The 18,566-nt window shown below is 41.3% G+C and overlaps 1 protein-coding gene and 1 pseudogene across 7 annotated transcripts in view; one reads left to right on the top strand and one right to left on the bottom strand.

Annotated features, from left to right (window-relative positions):
* ERC1 (ELKS/RAB6-interacting/CAST family member 1) overlaps positions 1 to 18,566 on the top strand; it is a 370,818-nt gene that overhangs the window by 42,808 nt on the left and 309,444 nt on the right. The window lies entirely within an intron of this gene.
* Positions 3,989 to 4,549, bottom strand: LOC114039548 (annotated as a pseudogene).

Here is an 18,566-nt window from a genome sequence, read left to right on the forward strand (position 1 = left end):
CATACTGAACAGTCTTGTGCCAGTGTCTCCCATGTCTCACAATTGATTTTAAAGTTCTTCAGACAGCCCTTGAGAGTTTCCTCCTTGTATCACTTCTCCTGACCTCCATGTGAGCATTTACCTCATGGGAGTTTTCTGTAAAATAGTCTTTTAGGGAAATGTACATTTGGCATTCGAACAACGTGGCCTGCCTATCAGAATTGTGCTTTCTGTAGTAGCTGAATTTGAATGCTTGGCCGTTTAGCTTGAGAAAGCACCTCAGTGTCTGATACCTTATCTTGCCAGGTGATCTTCAGAATCTTTCTAAGGTAATTCAAAGGGAAGCAATTCAGTTTCTTAGCATGGTGCTGGTAGACTGTCCAGGTTTCATAGGCATACAGCAGTGAGGTCAGCACAACGGTTCTGTAGACCTTCAGTTTGGTAGTCAGTCTCTTCTCTCCCACACTTTCCTTTGGAGGCTCCCAAACACTGAGTCAACCTCATTATCTGGTGTACTTCCCTGGAAAGTATACTACCGAGGCATTAAAAATTTCTCCATTTGAGCTCTTGGTCCCCTGTACCTGCCCTGAGACTGCTGATCTCCATGGACTTGGGGGGCTCCCTGGGAAGGTAGCATAGGGTTACTGAAGAGAATGGTTCCAACTTGAAGATACTGGGCATTATTGCTACTTTATCTTTTGTTTGAGAACAGCTGCCTAGGCCAGTGTGGGTATTCCCAATGTGGGAAGAGGATTTATGAGTTCAGGGACTGGCCCAAGCAAGAAATGCATGTTGACCTCCACCAATAATCCAGGAGACCTGGGCTGCATCTTCATTCTCATTGTCCTCTTCTCCCTCCTGTAGGGAATACCTAGGGTGGGAGAATGTAGGGTCATTTGATCAGGCCTGCTTATCTTTGCCCCCAGACTTAGGCCCATCTGAGAAGCTGCCTCCCAAGGAAAGGCAAGTGGCAGCTAGGGCTTGGAGGCTAGGCATCAGAGCTCTCTGGAAGAGGAAGGGGCCCCTGGCTTGCTGGTGCTGTGGCTTCATGAGTCCAACTGTTGTCCCTTCTATTAACGCCCAAAGAGTTCTCCTGACAATAAAGCCCAACCCAGCCTCAAAAAAAAAAGAAATGCTTATTGACTGATTGACTGTAGGAATTACTAGGTTTTAGGTCAACGTCCTCCTTCTTGAATTAGGTTTTGGCATTTGTTCCTTTTCTTTCTCCTTCTGGCACAATTTTGAATCTGCATTTAGCTTTGTCCCTTGTTTTGTGAGCATGACTGGGTCCCACTCACATATTGTTTATTGTGCTAGTAAGAGGCTCCCTGGACCTACATATTTTGTATGTGCTACCTGCCAGAGGCAGCTAGATGTTTCAGTGGACAGAATTCTGGGCCAGGAGGCAGAGAATTCTGAATTCAGATTCAACCTCAGAGACTTAGTAGCTATGTAAGCTAACCGTAGCAAGTCACTTAACCCGTTTGCCTCAGTTTCCTCAGTTGTAAAATGGAGATAACTGTTGCACAGTTGTTATGAGGAACAAATGAGATAATATTTATAAATTACTTATGCCTTGGCACATAGTAGGCACTCTATAAATACTTATTCCCCTTCCCCATATCCCTTCCTGACCCTTTATCTTGCTGTGGCTTGGGCATGATGGACTACCTTGGCTCTGGGTTGCCTGAGTACTGTGCTGCTGGGTGCCAAGCTGGCCCCTTTCCCAGTTGTACCTTGGGCAGAGCTGTCCTTTTTTTGAGGCTTCTAGGTTCTGAATTGCTGGAGTGTTGCACACTCTATTTCCTTAATGATGGTCTGGCCCAGTCTCCTATTATAACCTTCACTGATGCTGTTTGCATCCGATGTGCTGTGCTCCCTGTGTGCTGGTACACTGCTGGGCACTGATCAGGCCTCATCTTATGCTTTGTCTCCTTTGGGGCTATCTGGGCGCTGGTTCCTTAGCTGTTAAGCCCTACATACTTTGCTTTGTATTATTGTCCCTTTGTTGGGCCTGCCTGGCTGCTGTGCTGATTTGGTCCTGTTTTCTCCTGGGCCTCTAAAAAGTTGCATAGGCATAGAGTTGCCTGGGTGATGAGCTATTTGGGTGCTGATCTCACCTTGTCTTTTGGTATGGGTCTGTGCTTTGGCTTTTGCTTATCTAGTTTTTTCTCCACTTCAAAATTCCTAAGGTCTTCAAGATTCTGGAAGTCTTTTTGTTCAATCATGGACTAGCTGGAGGAGCTCGTACATGTTTCTCTTCGTGTTTTGTTTTGTTTTTTTTTCCATTGTTTCTTTTATTTTTTGAGCTTTTCTAGGATCTATGTCAGGGGACCTGGGCTTCACTAGGCCTCACCATGCCTGATATTTTCACAGTTTCTTTCTGTAGCTCCTTATTTTTAACTGTGAATTTTTATATTTTTGCTATATTTCTCTTTTTACATTATTTTTATTTTTCTTTGATCTGGGAGCTTAGGGTTTTGGTATAATATACCTGGGAGTTTTCATTTTGAGATTTCTTTCAGGAGGTTAACCAGTGAATTCTATTTTCCATTTTGCCCTCTTATTCTGAGAGAACTTGGCAGTCATCTTTTATGATTTCTTGAAAAGATGTCTAGGCTATTTTTTTTGGCCTTACTATACCATCTTAGGAAACATCTTTTTTAAAAGTTAAAAAAGCAGATGGAATAGTTAGGCATAACTCCAGTGACCTAGGTAGGTGCCTAGTAAAATGGATGATGGTATCTTCAGATATTAGGTGGTTTCAAGGAATGTATTTAGGGGAGGCAACAGTGAATTATGTTTTGGACAAGTTGAGTTTTCAAGCTTATAGGACACTGGAATAGAGGTGTTAAGCTATCTAGTTAAGGATTTTGGACTGAAGTTCAGGACTTGTAGTAGGGTTGAGAATAGTTTTTTTTCTTTGGTTTTTTTTTTTTTTTTTTTGGTCTAGGAAATGGGGTTAAGGGACTTGCCCAGGGTCACACAGCTAAGAAGTGATATGTGTCTGAGACCGTATTTGAGCTCAGGTCCTCCCGAATCCAGGGCCAGTGCTCTATGCACTGCGCCACCTAGCTGCCCCGTGAATAGTTTTCTTACAGGTGATGATGGAGTCTGTGAGTCATACAAATGGTACTTAGTTCCTAGGTTGAGAGGAGATAAAGCCCTGTATAGAGTCTTGGAGGTATATTCAGATAATTATTTACAATGGAATAGGGTTCCTAGAGGGAAGGGATAATGCTGTTTTTGTCTGTATGTCTTCCTTAGCACACTGTAGATATCATCCTTCCAGTCCCCCAGCTTAATAACCTCTGAATCTAGACCACACCTTATGCAATCAATTGTCAAGTCTTATCACACTTTCTGCTTTTCATCACTTCTCACCTAGACAGTAATTATTATAATAGCAGCATAATTAGCTCCTTGTTTTTCCTATTCTCTTACCTCTCCAATCCATCCTACCCGTAGCTAAAACACAAGGATAACCATGTGTTCCCTCCCCACCCCCCCAAAAAATAAAATTTTCAGTGACTCCTTATAGACTCTAGGATAAAGTACAGACCCCTCGTTTGTCATTTAAAGCCCTCCAAAATCTGGTTCCTACTTTTCAAGATATACTTCATTTTACTTCCCTTCACACACACACTGCATTCCAGCTAAACAGGCCCTGGTGCCTGGGTACTGAATATATATGTATTTTTTAGAGGTGGAGCCTGTCGTGTGAACCATCCACCGCGGGCACCACTGTCTTTATTTCTGTATTTAGTGCCTGTTACAAGGAGGGGAGCACGGGACGAGGGGGATGGGAGCAGAGGCAGACACAGAAGGGCCCCCAAGGGGAAGGGGCAGAGGCCGGCCCGGCCGCCGACCTGTCTCCGCGGACACGAGGCCTGGAGGTCACTTTAATTACAGCCGGGGCCAAGGGGCCAGCTGAGCTGCAAGCCAGGTTACCCCAGCGATGATGAAGGGGCATGTGAAGAGCCTCCCCCGGGGCCGCCTCCCGGCTCGCTCAGCTCTTGTCGGGGGCTGCGATCTTCTTCAAGTGGTGGTAGTTGGGCAAAATTTTCATCAGGAAATCCAGCTGGCGCGTTTGGGGCAGAGGCCTCTCGGCCTGCACCCGGCGCCAGCAGTCAGCCCCGTAGATGACGGTGTTCTCGGGGACCACTTCGAAGGTGTTCAGGCTGCAGCAGGCCCCGAGGATGCAGCCGCTGGTCAAGATCACGTTCCGCCCCACGTGGGCTTTGCATTCGATGACGTTGTTGTCTCCCATCTTCATGGCTTCGGAGCAACAGCCAACCTCAAACACGTTGTGGGTGCCGATGACCATGGGCCTGGGCTCCTGGCCCTCCGCGTCTGGGAGGATGTTTTCATGATACCCATTGAGGATCAGGGCCAGCTCCTCGATGAGGTTACCCTCCCCAATCACTATTGGCCCAGCTTCCGCGATGATCCGGGCCTTCGGGTGAATCACCGTCTGGGAGCCTATGGTCACATCTCCCCTGATCTCACTCTCCACACACACTACCGCTCCCGGAGCGATCTTCACACTCTTGGAGAGTTTCTCCGTCATTTCCCCTCGCTCCAGGGGCAGACACCACCGCTGCATCGAGTGAGGGTGGGGTCAGCTCTGCGCTCGATTAGTCAGCGGTAGGGGGGGAGGAGGGCGCGTGCGCGGCGGATGGGGTGAGCTCGGGGCTCCACTGTGTAGCCTGATAGGCAGTGTGAGCAGGTGGTACTGAATATAATATTAAATCTCCTATATCCTAGCTATTGCATAGGTTGCTTCCAATGGCTACAGTGCTTTCACTCTTTACTCTTCTGCCTTTTAGAGTCTATAGTTTTCTTAAAGGCTCAGCTTAGGTGTTACCTCCTACTTAAAGTCTTTCCTAATTATCTCCAAATTGTTAGCCGTTTTTCTCCTCAAATTACCTTGTATTTACTTAACTGTGTGCGTGTATTATCTTTCTAGAAAGGTACCTTGAGGCAGAAATTATTTTTTCTTTTTGCATTTATATTCCTGGCACCTACCACAGTACCTTGCACATTGTAAATGCTTAATAAATATGTTTTGAATTCATTTGAATCCTGGTTCTAAAAATTTGGAATTCTGTTTTTGATGCAGAAGAAGATATTTACCCTTTAAAATTTTTTTTTTCTTTTTAAGTGGCAGGTCCTGGGAGTGGTAGCGGAGGAAGTGGTAGTGCTGCAAGAAAACATTAGCTATATAGTCGTGTCATGGAGGTGGTGTAACGATCCATGTTTTGTTAATCTGGACACTTGGCCACCTAGTCTGGATTTGCCGTTTCTTATTTGTATAACCATTGGGTAAATCATTTAAACTTTGTGGAACTTAGTTTTCCCATCTGCAAAATGAACATAGCTGGGTTAGATCTTAAAAAAGGCCTTATTCTTACTATAAAAGTAATTTTTCAATGATTTCTGTGAGTCTGTGGCATGTTTTCATATACTATTTTACCATGATTCTGAATCCAAATTTAAAAGTAGGTCAGATAATGAGCATGTTGCTTTGCTGAAAATCAGAAATGAGAACTAAAAATGGACAACATAGAATTGATAGTATCTTGAGTATTACAAAAGGAAATTATGTGTCCAGTGTCCAAGAAGTAGGTTCTACTATTAGATATTTCTTTTTATTTTATATTCAGGAAGCTATATTAACATTCAATCAGTCTAATATGTGATCAAAGAAAATTTTTATTATATTTTTTAAATGTGAAATTTTCCTGGAAATTTGCTATTGGTAGGCAAATAGGCAATTTGTGCTTAAATTCTTTTGCTATTTCTGGATTACAGAAGTGGACAAGTAAAATTTTACTTTATTGACAAATATTGAAGTATGTAGTGACTGTCCTTGTATTCCTTTTTAATGTAATTTATTTTATTCTAAATTTGACACATACCCCCAAAATGAGTGTTTCCATATACAAAATAGAACATAAGAAGAATATATATGAAACTGAATCTCTGTTCCATACATTTTACTTTTTAAAAAAGTATGTAATAAAGTCAACATAGTTTCAGAACTGTCCAATTTGTCTTTGCTTCCTTCTGAACTTCCTTCCATTCTCTTGTCTGCATTAAAAAAAAGAAAAAGTTTTAGTCCTGTCTTTTTTCCATTTCTTTTTGGCATAATAGTTTTTAGTTTTACTTTTCCACATCACTTAAAATGAAGAAGAAAAAAGCTCATGTAATAAATAAGGATTGTCAAATAAAACCAATCCAGTAGAGGCCATCTCTAAAAATGTTTATCTCTGTCTCTGTCAGGAGATAGATAACATGCTTTATCGTGAGTCCTCCTTGGGCTTATGATTGGTCATTGCTTTGATCAAACAGGTCTTAAATCTTAAGTTTTTTTTTTTCTTTACATCGTTCTAATTGTATTCTTTCCTTCACTCTGCATCAGTGCATACAAGTGTTTCTAGATTCTCTGAAATTGTCCCTTGCCATGTTTTACACTTTAGTAATATTCTGTTATGTTCGTATATCCTAATCTGTTCAGTCATTCTCCAGTTGATGGATAGGCCCTTTAGTTTCTAATTCCCTCTTCTCTTTCTTCCTTCCTTCCTCTCTGTCCTCTCCTCCCCTTAAGGAGCTGAAGTTTATTTTGCTTTTGACTGTTCTCTCTGAGATATTATCCTCCCTCTTAACCCACAGCTCTCCCTATCCTCACTTGGTTCCTTTTTGTGTTTGTTGCATTTTTACATCAAACTGTGTATAAATATTCAACCCTCCTTTTTCCGTCTCAAATACAAATGAGATTTATCTGAAGCCTGTTCCTGCCTACCCCTTTCTCCATTTTGTATATTCTTCTTTTCATGTACATACTTATGAGACTCTCTTTTTTCTCCATATCTTCACTAGTATATTTCTCCTTTTCCCTTCCCTTTTCTTTTTCCTCTTAAAGCCCTTGTCATTTTTACTCCTCAGTATCTTTTGAAAACTTTAAGTTGGGTCACTTGTTTCTTCTTATCAGAATGTTAGTGTTTATCCTCATAGAGCCCTTTCTAATTACTCAAATAAATTTGCCATTCTAGGTTTCTCTAGAGTCTTGTACTTGCATTTCAGAGTTTCTACTCAGCTCTGTTATTTTCATCAGAAATGTCTAAGGTCCTCTATTACACTAAAGGTATATTTTTACCCTGTCAACTTTGTCTAGCTTTGCAGGATAAGTTTCCTTTTTTAATTGTAAGCCTATATTTTTGCCTTTCTTAATATTTCTTTTCTTTATACTAGAGGCTAGTCCATCTTTTGTGATCCTGATTATGATTCCTTGGTAATTGAACTTTTTATTTCTGGCTACTGTATTTGTTTCTTTCACTTGGGTGAGCTCCGTTTTTGGACTTTCCCTTTTGGGGTTACTTTCGGGAGGCATTCAGTGGGTTCTTTCCATTTTCACTTTACCTCAGCAAAGTGCAAAGATTCTGATCTGGATATAGAACTTCTGTTTTAAATTTGTGATTTCTTGAAATATAATGTCCAGGTTTTTTGTTTTTAATCATAGTTTTCAGGCAATCAGATGATTCTTATATTATTTCATCTTGACTTGTTTTACATCTCACTGTTTTTGATAGCAGATACTTTAGATTTTGTTTACTTTTTAGTCTTTTCATTTTGTTCTGATATTTCCTATGTAGGCTTGATTTCTTTTTATTTTAATTTTTGGGGAGTTCATTCTGTTCTGTTATTTTTGTTCCTTCTGATTTTTTCCTCCAGAGGTTTTATTTCATTAAAAAAGCCTCTTGCTTCATTTCTTCCAGATAGTTATGTAGTCTTTGTGGAAAATCCATTTTTTCTCCTTTCTGTCTCTTCTTGCAGTTGTTAGGGGGTTGATCTAACAGATTGGATTTTTGGGTGACTTTGAATCTAACATAATTCTTTATAGTGGTCAATGTCTACTTATTTCTCCAGCTTTAGTTCCTGAATTGGGGCACTTTTTTTTTTTTTTTTTTTGCCCGACTCTGCTCTATGTTTGGGTGGGGTGAAATAGCCCTGCTTGACTTCTCATGGTGTGGTCATGCTAATATGGATCTTTGCAGTCACTTAGTCAGCAAAGATTTATTAGGTACTTACTTGTTCCACCCTGCTAAGCAAAGGCAAAAAACAGGCCCCGCTCCCATCTAATGGGGGAGACCAAATGTAAATAACTAGACAAGTACAAGATACAGACAGGGGAGGTGGAAGGTAATCTGGAAGAGGTCATTTTTAGCTGGAGTTCTTTGTGATGGAGCTTCAGTGTGCTTTATGGTGACTCAGGACAGTGCTAAGGATACCTTGGTGTCCTTGGGCATGGGTTGTCCTGATCCCAGCACTCTTGCTTTGGACCTGGTTGCTACTATTCTTGTTGTGCTTCCAGGGTTCATGTTATGGTTTCCTTGGGGTTACCTAGTGGGAGCCCTCTGCATTTGCTATCTTTGGATATAGAACTTTACAACCTTCAGGTGTATTTGCTGTTGGGTCTTTGATTGTGTTTGGGATATTTCTTCCCTCTTAAGTTAGCCAGTCCACGAGCATTTATTGAACACTTACCGCCTGCTTCTTTCTTACATAGCACTGGCTTTTTCCCCCCCTGGACCCATGAACTTCTGTCTGACTTGTGTAGTTCTGGTATAAATAAAGTCACTGTAGATTTCTCATTGGATTTCCTGATCCTTATTTGGTCTAGTACTCTTTTTAGGTTTTTGATGGAGTGAATTTGAGATCGAGGCTTAGCTGGAAGCGTCACTGTCCCTACATAGTCTTGTTATTTCTCTGGGGCACTAGAAAATTTGAGCAGAATAATTAACTGTCAGGATATGCAGTTACAATTGCAGTCATATCCTGCCTTTAGCATTCTTATTTGTATAGTGAATCATTCATGAATTATAGTACTTTTCCTAAAGGAATGTATTACTGCTAGAAATAATTTTTCTCAGTGTTCTCTTTACTTCTTGCAGAGTGAGGCCAGTACTTTCCTTCACCAACTATTTGGCTTTTGTGTGAAGAAACCATCTTTGTAAGGCAGCTGAAATTTGGAGAGGAGATGACACTGATGATGATGATGATGAATGGAATGTTCTTTTGCTAGCACATTTATTTTAGGCTGTTAACTTTTGTAATATGCTTCATTTTTTTCCTCATCTATGTTCTTGTATATTACATGTTTATATATAAGCCAACCACTAAGAATTGCTTTCTGATCATAATTCTCCCAATCTTTTCCTGACATTTACAAATTTACATTTACCTGATGATTTTAATGAACTACTGCACTGCTGGAGAATTACAAAATATCGGAATACCTCTTTTAAGGGAGAGTATGTATTTCAGTTATTCATTGTTTTCAGAAAGTTCATTACTAGTAGTGATAATATAGAGGACATAAAGATGCTTTCTATTATGCCACTAAAGGGAGGGGTAGTATAGAAGCTTACTATAGAAAGTGCAAATAAAAAATTATATGAGATAACATTGACTCTCATTGTTGTCAATAAATGTGTTTGATTACATTTTAATCAATATAGTAAGTCAAAATGACTATCAGATGCTTTCTTATTTGGACTAGGAGAAAAGGTGGAGACAAAAATAACTTTCATACACAAATATGTGTGTGTATATACATATTGCCTAGCATAGTGCCTTGGACATATGTGGGCACTTAATAAATTAAACTGAAACTACAGATGTGATGCCTGCATCATTGAGAAAGGAGAACAGCACCTTGTACACATAATGAAGCTCATAGGATAGAGAACTCAGGGATTTAAAATATGTATGAAAGAGAAAATAGAATGTATGTAGTTGTCTGCTTGTTGGAAGAATAACTTCTTAGGAATGAATAAAATTTAGTTTTTTAGGGCCTTTGAAAAATAAAATTAGGTGTATGTTCATAATAAAATAAATTAGAATATACATACCTGATAAAGTAACTCTTATTTATTTGGATGCTTGTTGCAGATTCTTTAAGTAATCATAATACATGCTATTTGTGCATCCTTGATAACAAGTCTTATTACTGTACCTTTTTGGGATCACTGGAAATTTTGTTTTGTTTTGTTTTAATTTGTTTATCTTTATTTAGTATTTTATTTTTTCCCAGTTATATGTAAAAACAATTTATAATATTTGTTTTTAACATGTAGAGTTCCAAATTCTCTCCCTCCCCTACCCTCACCGCACCAGTTGAGAAGTCAAGCAATTCAGCATAGTTTATGCAAGTGTAGTCATGTAAAACATATCCATAATAGTCATGTTGTGAAAGAAAACAGAGCAAAAAAAAACTAAAAAAAAATTAAAGTTTAAAAAAAAAAAGCATGTTTCAATCTGTATTCCGACACCATCGGTTCTTTCTCGGGGGATGGATGGCATTTTTTCATCATAAGTCCTTCAGAGTTGTTTTGGATCATTGTATTGCTGAGGATAGCTAAGTTACTCACAGCTGATCATCTTATAATATTGCTATTACTTTTACACAGCACATTTCACTTTGTATCAGCCCATGCAAGAAGACTTGCATGGTTTTTCTGTTCATTATTTCTTTTTTTTTTGTTTGTTTGCTTAGGCAGTTGGGGTTAAGTGACTTGCCCAGGGTCACACAGCTAGTAAGTATCAAGTGTTTGGTCTGAGGCCGGATTTGAACTCAGGTCCTCCTGACTTCAGGGCCAGTGCTCTATCCACTGTGCCAACTAGCTACCCCCATTATTTCTTATAATACAATAGTATTCCATCATAATCACATACGACATACCACATACCACAACCTATTCAGCCATTCTCCAATTAATGGGCATCCTCTCAATTTCTAATTCTTTACACCCCAGAAAAGAGCTGCTATAAATATTTTTTGTACATACAGGTCCTTTCCTTTTTGTTTTTATCTCTCTTGGGATACATATTTAGTAGTGGTATTGCTAGGTCAAAGGGTATGTTTGGTTTTATAGCCCTTTGGGCATAGTTCCAAATTACCCTACAGAATGATTGAATCAGTTCACAACTCCACCAACAGTACATTAATGTCTATTTTTCCCCACATTGCCTCCAACATTTGTAATTTACCCTTTCTGTTCTGTTAGCCATTACGTATGAGGTAGTACCTCAGAATGTTTTAATTTGCATTTCTCCAGTCAATAGTGAGTTAGAGTATTTTTTCATATGGCTGTAGATAGCTTTGATTACTTCATCTGAAAACTGATCATATCTTTTGATCATTTTATCAGTTGAGGAATGACTTTTACTTTCATAAATTTGACTCAGTTCTCTGTGTTTGAGAAATGAAGCCTTTGTCAGAGAAACCTGCTTCAAATTTTTTTTCAAAGGTATTATTGCTAACTGTATTTCCCTCCATCCTATTACCCTGTCCCTCTCCCCCATTTATTCTGTTCTCTCTCTCTTTTCACCCTATCCCTCCTCAAAAGTGTTTTGCTTCTGACTACCCTTTCCCCCAATCTGCCCTCCATTCTATCACACCCTCCCCTTCTCTTATCCCCTTCCCTTCTTATTTTCCTGTAGAGGAAGATAGATTTCTATACCCAATTGAGTATGTGTGTTATTCCCTCTTTGAGCCAATTCTGATGAGAGTAAGAAGTTCATTCACTTCCCCTCACCTCCCCCTCTTCCCCTCTACTGTAAAAGCTTTTTCTTGTCTCTTTTATGTTAGATAATTTACCCCATTCTCCCTTTCCCTTTCTCTTTTCCCCAGTACATTCCTCTCTCACCCCTTAATTTTATTTTTTAGATATCATGCCATCGTATTCAGTTCACATCTATGCTGTCTGTTTATATATACTCCTTCTAACTACTCTTGATAATGAGAAAGGTCTAATGAGTTACAGATATCATCTTTCCATGTAGGAATATAAACAGTTCAACTTTAATAAATCCCTTATGCTTTCTCTTTCCTGTTTACCTTTTCATGATTCTCTTGAGTCTTGTATTTGAAAGTCAGATTTTCTATTCAGCTCTGGTCTTTTCATCAAGAATGCTTGAAAGTTCTCTAATCATATTGAATGTCCATTTTTTCCCCTGTAGGACTGATTATACTCAGTTTTGCTGAGTAGGTGATTCTTGGTTATAATCCTATCTCCTTTGCCCTCTGAAATATCATATTCCAAGTCCTCCACTCCTTTAAATTGGAAGCTGTTAAATTGTGTATTATTCTGACTGTGGCTCCATGATACTTGAATTGTTTCTTTTTGGCTGCTTGCAATATTTTCTCCTTGATGGGAATTGGCTATAATGTTCCTGGCAGTTTTCCTTTTGGGATCTCTTTCAAAAGGGAGGTGATCAGTGGATTCTTTCAATTTTTATTTTACCTTCTCGTATTAGAATCTCAGGGCATTTTCCTTGATAATTTTTTTTTTTGGCAAGGCAGTTGGGGTTAAGTGACTTGTCCAGGGTCACACAGCTAGTAAGTGTCAAGTATCTGGTCTGAGACCGGATTTGAACTCAGGTCCTCATGATTCCTGAGTCGGTGCTCTATCCATTGCGCCACCTAGCTGCCCCTTGATAATTTTTTGAAAGATGCTGTCTAGGCTCCTTTTTTGATCATGGCTTCAGGTAGTCCAATACTTTTTAAATTATCTCTCATGGATCTATTTTCTAGGTCAGTTCTTTTTCCAGTAAGATATTTCACATAGCCTTCTGTTTTTCCATTCTTTTGGTTTTCTTTTATTGTTTCTTGATTTCTCATAAAGTTATTAGATTCCATTTGCTCCATTCTATTTTTAAGAAATTATTTTCTTTAGTGAGCTTTTGGCCCTCCTTTTCCCTTTGACCATTCTGCTTTTTAAGGCATTCTTCTCCTCATTGACTTTTTGGACCTCTTTTACCATTTGGCCTGGTCTATTTTTTAATATGCTGTTTTCTTCAGTATTTTTTTTGTGTTGCCTTTACCAAGCTATTGACTCTTTCTTTCATGATTTTCTTGCATCACTCTCATTTCTCTTCCAAACTTTTCCTCTACCTTTCTTACTTGATTTTCAAAATCCTTTTTGAGTTCTTCCATGAACTCAGACCAATTCCTATTTTTTTTTTTTTTTTGGAGTCTTTGGAAGTAGAAGCTTTGACTTTGTTATCTTCTTTTGAGTGTGTGCTTTTGATCTTCCTTGTCACCATAATAACATTCAGTACTCAGAGTTTTTTTTCTGTTGTTTGGTCATTTTCCCAGCCTATTACTTGACTTTTCACTGTTTGTTAAGGTAAAGTTCTGCTTCCAGAGTGGAGGGCTCAGTGTCTCAACTTTAGAGGTTTTGTTGAAGCTGTTCTGAAAGATACTTCTAGGGACCTGTAAGTTTCCAATTCTTCCAAGGTGGCATGATCCAAGATGGGTGTGCACAACCTGTGGCTTGCCGAAGGATTTTGGGTGACCTGCAAAAAAGGTAGAGGAAAATATCCTTTGTATGGAAAGGAAATCCTTTGGCATGCTGCAAGTTGCCCATGGGCTACTGGGGTCAGGGCCACAATAAAAGGATAGTTGAAAGGATTATTGAGTATTTAGGTGAGGATGTGAGGAAAGTTCAGGAGCTGGGTTGTGTTTTTGGAGTTCAGGTCCCATACCCCATCATTCCCCCCTCAAACAAATGGGACCTAAATTCTTTTGGGGTAGGAGGCAAAGGTCTTGGCTTTGGAAAATGCTTCCTGCTATCAAAGGGTGTAGAGCTGTCCCTGCTTCGCTGGGTCATGTTCAAGGGGTCAGACTTTGTGGGCTAGAGACCTTGGACTCAGTTGGAGGTTGGTATATAGCTTGAGCGGTCATCTGGAAGTTGATGGCCTGGACCCTGGAGGAGACAAACCTGGCAAGGAGGTTAAGCAGACAAGGCCCAAACAGGCATAAAAGGAATATAGAGAAAAGGCAGTTTCTCTGGAGGGAATTAAAGATGACCATAGCAAGGCCAAAACGTAAAAGGAGAAGGGCATGTATAATTTTACCTCTTTTTATCCACCTGTCCACTGGAGGAGGCCGGGGCCTTTCCAAACAGTAGCTTGAGGTCTTCCATGGGTTCACGGGTATATTCCGGAGTCTCTGGGCACAAGTTGGGCAAGCCTGACAGACTCATTGGATAGTTTCTCCTAGCTTTACCAGTAAAAATAAGTTTTATCAGAGACTAGAGGGCATTTTTCCCCAGGTGTGTGGCCTGGTGTAAACCAAAAAGAAGCTTCCATTGGCTTTCCCCTGGGATAAGAAGTTGGTCTGAGGGTATCTGAAACCACCCAAAGGGGGAAAGAGAGTATCCCCTTTCTTTAGCAAGTCTCTGTTTTTGGTGGCTGTATGAAGGTGTGAAGGGATCCAGGGAGCTGTGATACTAAAGGAACCAGTATAGTTAACTGGTGGGTGGCATACTTTGCTTCAGTGTCTGCCAAGTAATTTCCCAAGGCCTGATCCATTTTCCCTTTCTGGTGGCCTTTGCAAAAAATAAAGCTATCTCCAATGGCTTTTGAACAGCTTGGAGGATATGTGAAATCTCCTGGGCATGTTTGACAGGGGAGTTTTTTGCTGCCAGATATTTCCTTTCTTTCCAAATTGCTCCTTAGGCATGTAGAACATGGAAAGCATATTTTGAGTCAGTAAAAAACATTTACCCTTTTATTTTCCCCTAGCTCTAGGGCTCTGATGAGTGCTATTAATTCTGCCTTCTGGGCAGAGGTCCCAGGGGGTAGGGGTTTGACCTCTGTGGTGTGGTGGAGGCTCACTACTGCATACACAACTCTCCTAACCCTTTATTTGATAAAGTTTGACCCATCTGTGTACCACACTGCTTTGGGGTTTGGAAGAGGAGAATATTTTAGATCAGATCAACTGGCATAAAAACAGTTTATGCCAGGTCTCCTCACAATCCGGAACCAGGGCATTTGAGTGGGCAATGTCTGGAGGAGGGTTGCTGGATTAAGTGTGTGGCATACCCAAAGAATTATTCAGGGGTATCTAAGAGTAAGACTTGATATTTGGTGAGTGTACTGCTAGCCAGCCACTGATGGCCCTTTGCTTCCAGGATGCTCTGAACTTGGTGGGGAGTCAGAACTTCCAGGGGTTAGCCAAATGTAAGCTTATTTATTTATTCATTGATTCATTCATTCATTTTGTCTGAGGCATTGGGGTGAAGTGATTTGCCTAGAGTCAAACAACTAGTGAGTATTATGTGTCTGAGGCCAGATTTGAACTCAGGTCCTCCTGGCTCCAGGGTCAGTGTTCTATCTACTGCTAAGTGTAAGTTTAGAGATTTCCTCAATTAGAATGGCTGTAGCAGCCACTTCCTGGAGGGCGTGAAGGCCATCCAGCAGCCACAGAGTCTAATTGTTTTAAGAAATAGGCACCCAGCCTGGGGTCAGGTCCTAAGGACTAGGTTAGGACTCCCAAAGCCTGTCTTCTCCTTTCACCAACATACAGAGTGATAGATTTTTCTAGACTGGGTAGAGCTAATGCTGGAGTGGTGGTCAGTTTAGTTTTCAAAGTCTCAAAAGCTTTAGCCTGGTCACGGCCCCACTCTAGAGGGAGTGTGAGTCAGGGCCTTGAGTAGAATCATAAATAGGCTTAGCAATAAGACAAAATCCAGCCTTGCCTAGAAAAGTGTGCTTTGTGGTTGGAAAAGGGATAGACAGGATTGCCCTTACCTCTCTGAGGTTAAGGAGTAAGAGGTGGGTGTTAGTTCATGGCTCAGATACTTTACAGTTTGACACGCTATCTGGACTTTGTTCAGAGAGACCATATCTACTAGTTCCAAGTCCCTTAAATCTCTTTCCAGGGCCTGGCCAAATAAATAGGGGCTATCCCAAAAACCTTGGGGCAAGACTGTCTGTATTCGCTGACATGGATTTGATTTCCCGGGTGGTGTCCATTCAGAGGCAAAGATAAATTGTGAATCTGTGTGAAGAGGTATACAGAAAAGGGCATCTTTGAGATCCAGGGTGGAAAATCATTGGGTACCCCTAGGGATCTGAGTGAGTATATGTGGGTTAGGGACTCTGGGCATATGGGAATAATAGCTTTGTTAACAGCCATGAGATCTTGAACCATTTGGTATTCTCCCTTAGGCTTTTTTATGGGAATGATAGGAGTGCTGCGTGGGGACTGACAGGGGTCAAGGATCTCATACTTAAGGAATTTTTCAGTCAATGGTTGCAGTCCCTTCCAGGCCTCAAACTTAATTGGATATATAGAGTGACAGGTTTTTCTAGATTGGGTAGAGCTAATGCCAGAGTGGTGGTCAATTTAGTTTTCAGAGTCTCAAAAGCTTTACCCTGGTCAGTGCCCCAATTTGGAGGGAGTGTGATATATCAGGGTGGATATTGGCGGCAATGGGGGAACATATTAGGGTCTTAGAGGCAAACGACATCTGAGGTGGCATGAGTAGCTTGTCCAGGAATTCCCTAATTCCAAACAATTGGCTTCACTGTTTCCCACACTTCCAGGGGAACATGGGGAGGTCTGAGGTCTTTCAGAGGAAAAAGGGAAATGGGAGGCTTAACTAAAGAAAATTGCCCCCCCTATTTCACCATCAGGTCCCTTCCCAACAAGGGGCAGGGCAAGAGGAGAGTATAAAGAAGGAGTACCCAAACAACATAACCTCAAATAGGCAGGGAAGAGGGTATGTCTCATGACATCCCTTAATTTTCCTTTCAGTACCCATGACCTTGTTCTCTAGCATCCTAGAGAATTGAGAGAATTGAACTTATGCTTCTGGATAGGATGTCCATCCCCTTCGCGGTAGAAGGTGTGCCCAGGTCCCTGGCCTCAAACCAAACCTCTGGACCAAGAGTCTGAGAGTTTCAGGCCAGGTGAGACAGCCTTGTAACTGTCTGACCTGAATGGAACCCGAGAGCATCAGGCCCAAAAAGCACCTCCCAGCCTTCCTAGGTGCTTGGAGAGTGACCCCAACTTCAGAGTGAGAAGGGGAGAGAGAGAGAGAGAGGGGAGGTTTACATACCTTCAGGTCTTGGCTGGAGAAGAGCTTGAGGGGATTAGGCAGTTTCCTGGTCAGGGAACTAAATGTTGTGGTGTAGGGGTCTTGGGAACCCTGAAATGCAAGGGCAAAGGACATGGATCTTCCTAGAAATAATTTGAGCATTCAAGCCTTCTTTCAATCCAAGTAGTTTATTGAAACATCGGTTGGGGTGGGCAAGATTCCTTGTGTGTCTGTGTATTTGCTAGGGACAAGACTGACTTTTTTGGCTAATTGTATTTTTTAAGGACTCTTCTGCCTCTCTCATTTGACTTTTAAAATCCTTCTTGAGCTCTTCTAAGAAGGCTTTTTGGGCTTCAAACCAGTTTATGTTCCCTTTTGAGGTTCCGGGTGTGGGTTTGTTGACAATGTTGTCCTCTTCAGAATTTCTGCCTTGATCTTTACTGTTCATGTAATATGAATCTATGCTGTGTTTCTTTTTGCTCATGTTTGCTTATTTCCTGGCCTTTAAAGAGATTGAGCTGTCCTGCTGGGAGCAGAGGTCACTGACTCAAGCTTCTTGTGTTGGGAGCCTCGGGCCTGGTCACTGGCTTTGTGTGCTGGGGCCTCCGATGTTGGCAGTTCGAGGCTGTAGGGTTCTGGCAGCTTACCTGGTGTTGGACTGGAATCAGCAACACTGGAGCTCTAGGGGCAGGGTTGGGTAGTCTGGCCCCTGGAGGTTGCCTGCTTTTCCTTTCCTTTTGCTTTCTTCAGCTTCTTTCAGATGGATGTTGCAGGATGTTTATCCACCTGGGGTCCCTTAGAGCGCTTCACAGAGTTTTGCTGAGGCACTGGGAGACTGCTGTAGAATGCCAAGGCACCTGGTGGTTTTCTGAGCTGGTTTCCACCAGTTCCCCCACCCACACTGGGGCACTCGGGGGTCCAGGTGTTGGTGTTTGCCTGCTCCACCACCTGGGCTTCGGGATCTTCTCTTGGCATGCTGAGGTGGGGCTTGCCACTAGCTTGCTGGGAAGCCTCTCCTTCCCCCAGGGCAAGAGGGGCCTTTCCCGTTAATCCCTCAAGCTACCTGGGCTATTGAGCTATTCCAGAGTTTTTCCTGGGGCACTATTTTCTGGGCTTTCAGAGGTTGATAAGGGAGGGTGAGAGCAATTTACTTCTACTCAGCCATCTTGGCTCCCAGAAGTAGAAGTCCAAGACTGACTTTTTTTGTAGGGAAAAAGATTGTGGGAAGATTTGGATGGGATTAAATGTTGACAATGAAGGGCCGGGCTGGGTCAAAGATTATGGGAAGATTTGGATGGGATTAAGGGGTGGGAAGTAGCCTGGGGTTATTTGGAGATAACAGACAATGAAGGGCCGGGCTGAGTTGAGACCACAATGAAAGGTAGGGATGTGTTGGGAAAGTTTAGGAACTGGGTTGCTTTTTTGGGTCCAGGTCCCATATCCCATGATGTATTGCGGGGAGGAAGTCCTTTAGCTTTGGGCTGATAACTTTTTTGATTCATTCTTCAGTTTTGTGTAAGTATCCCTAAGCCAGAGGTGTATAAAAACTCGAAAAATAGTGCTTCCCAGTTGGCCAACATCGGAATTTGTTTTGCTTGGCTATGCTTGTTAAAAAGGTTTGTTTCTTTTTCTGGGAGACAGGGAAGTAGGAGGGAGAAAAAAAAATACCTGTTAATTGAATAGTAATAACAA

This window comes from Vombatus ursinus, unplaced genomic scaffold (genome assembly GCF_900497805.2).
Source record: "Vombatus ursinus unplaced genomic scaffold, bare-nosed wombat genome assembly UNPS02012082.1, whole genome shotgun sequence".
Taxonomy (NCBI): Eukaryota; Metazoa; Chordata; class Mammalia; order Diprotodontia; family Vombatidae; genus Vombatus; species Vombatus ursinus.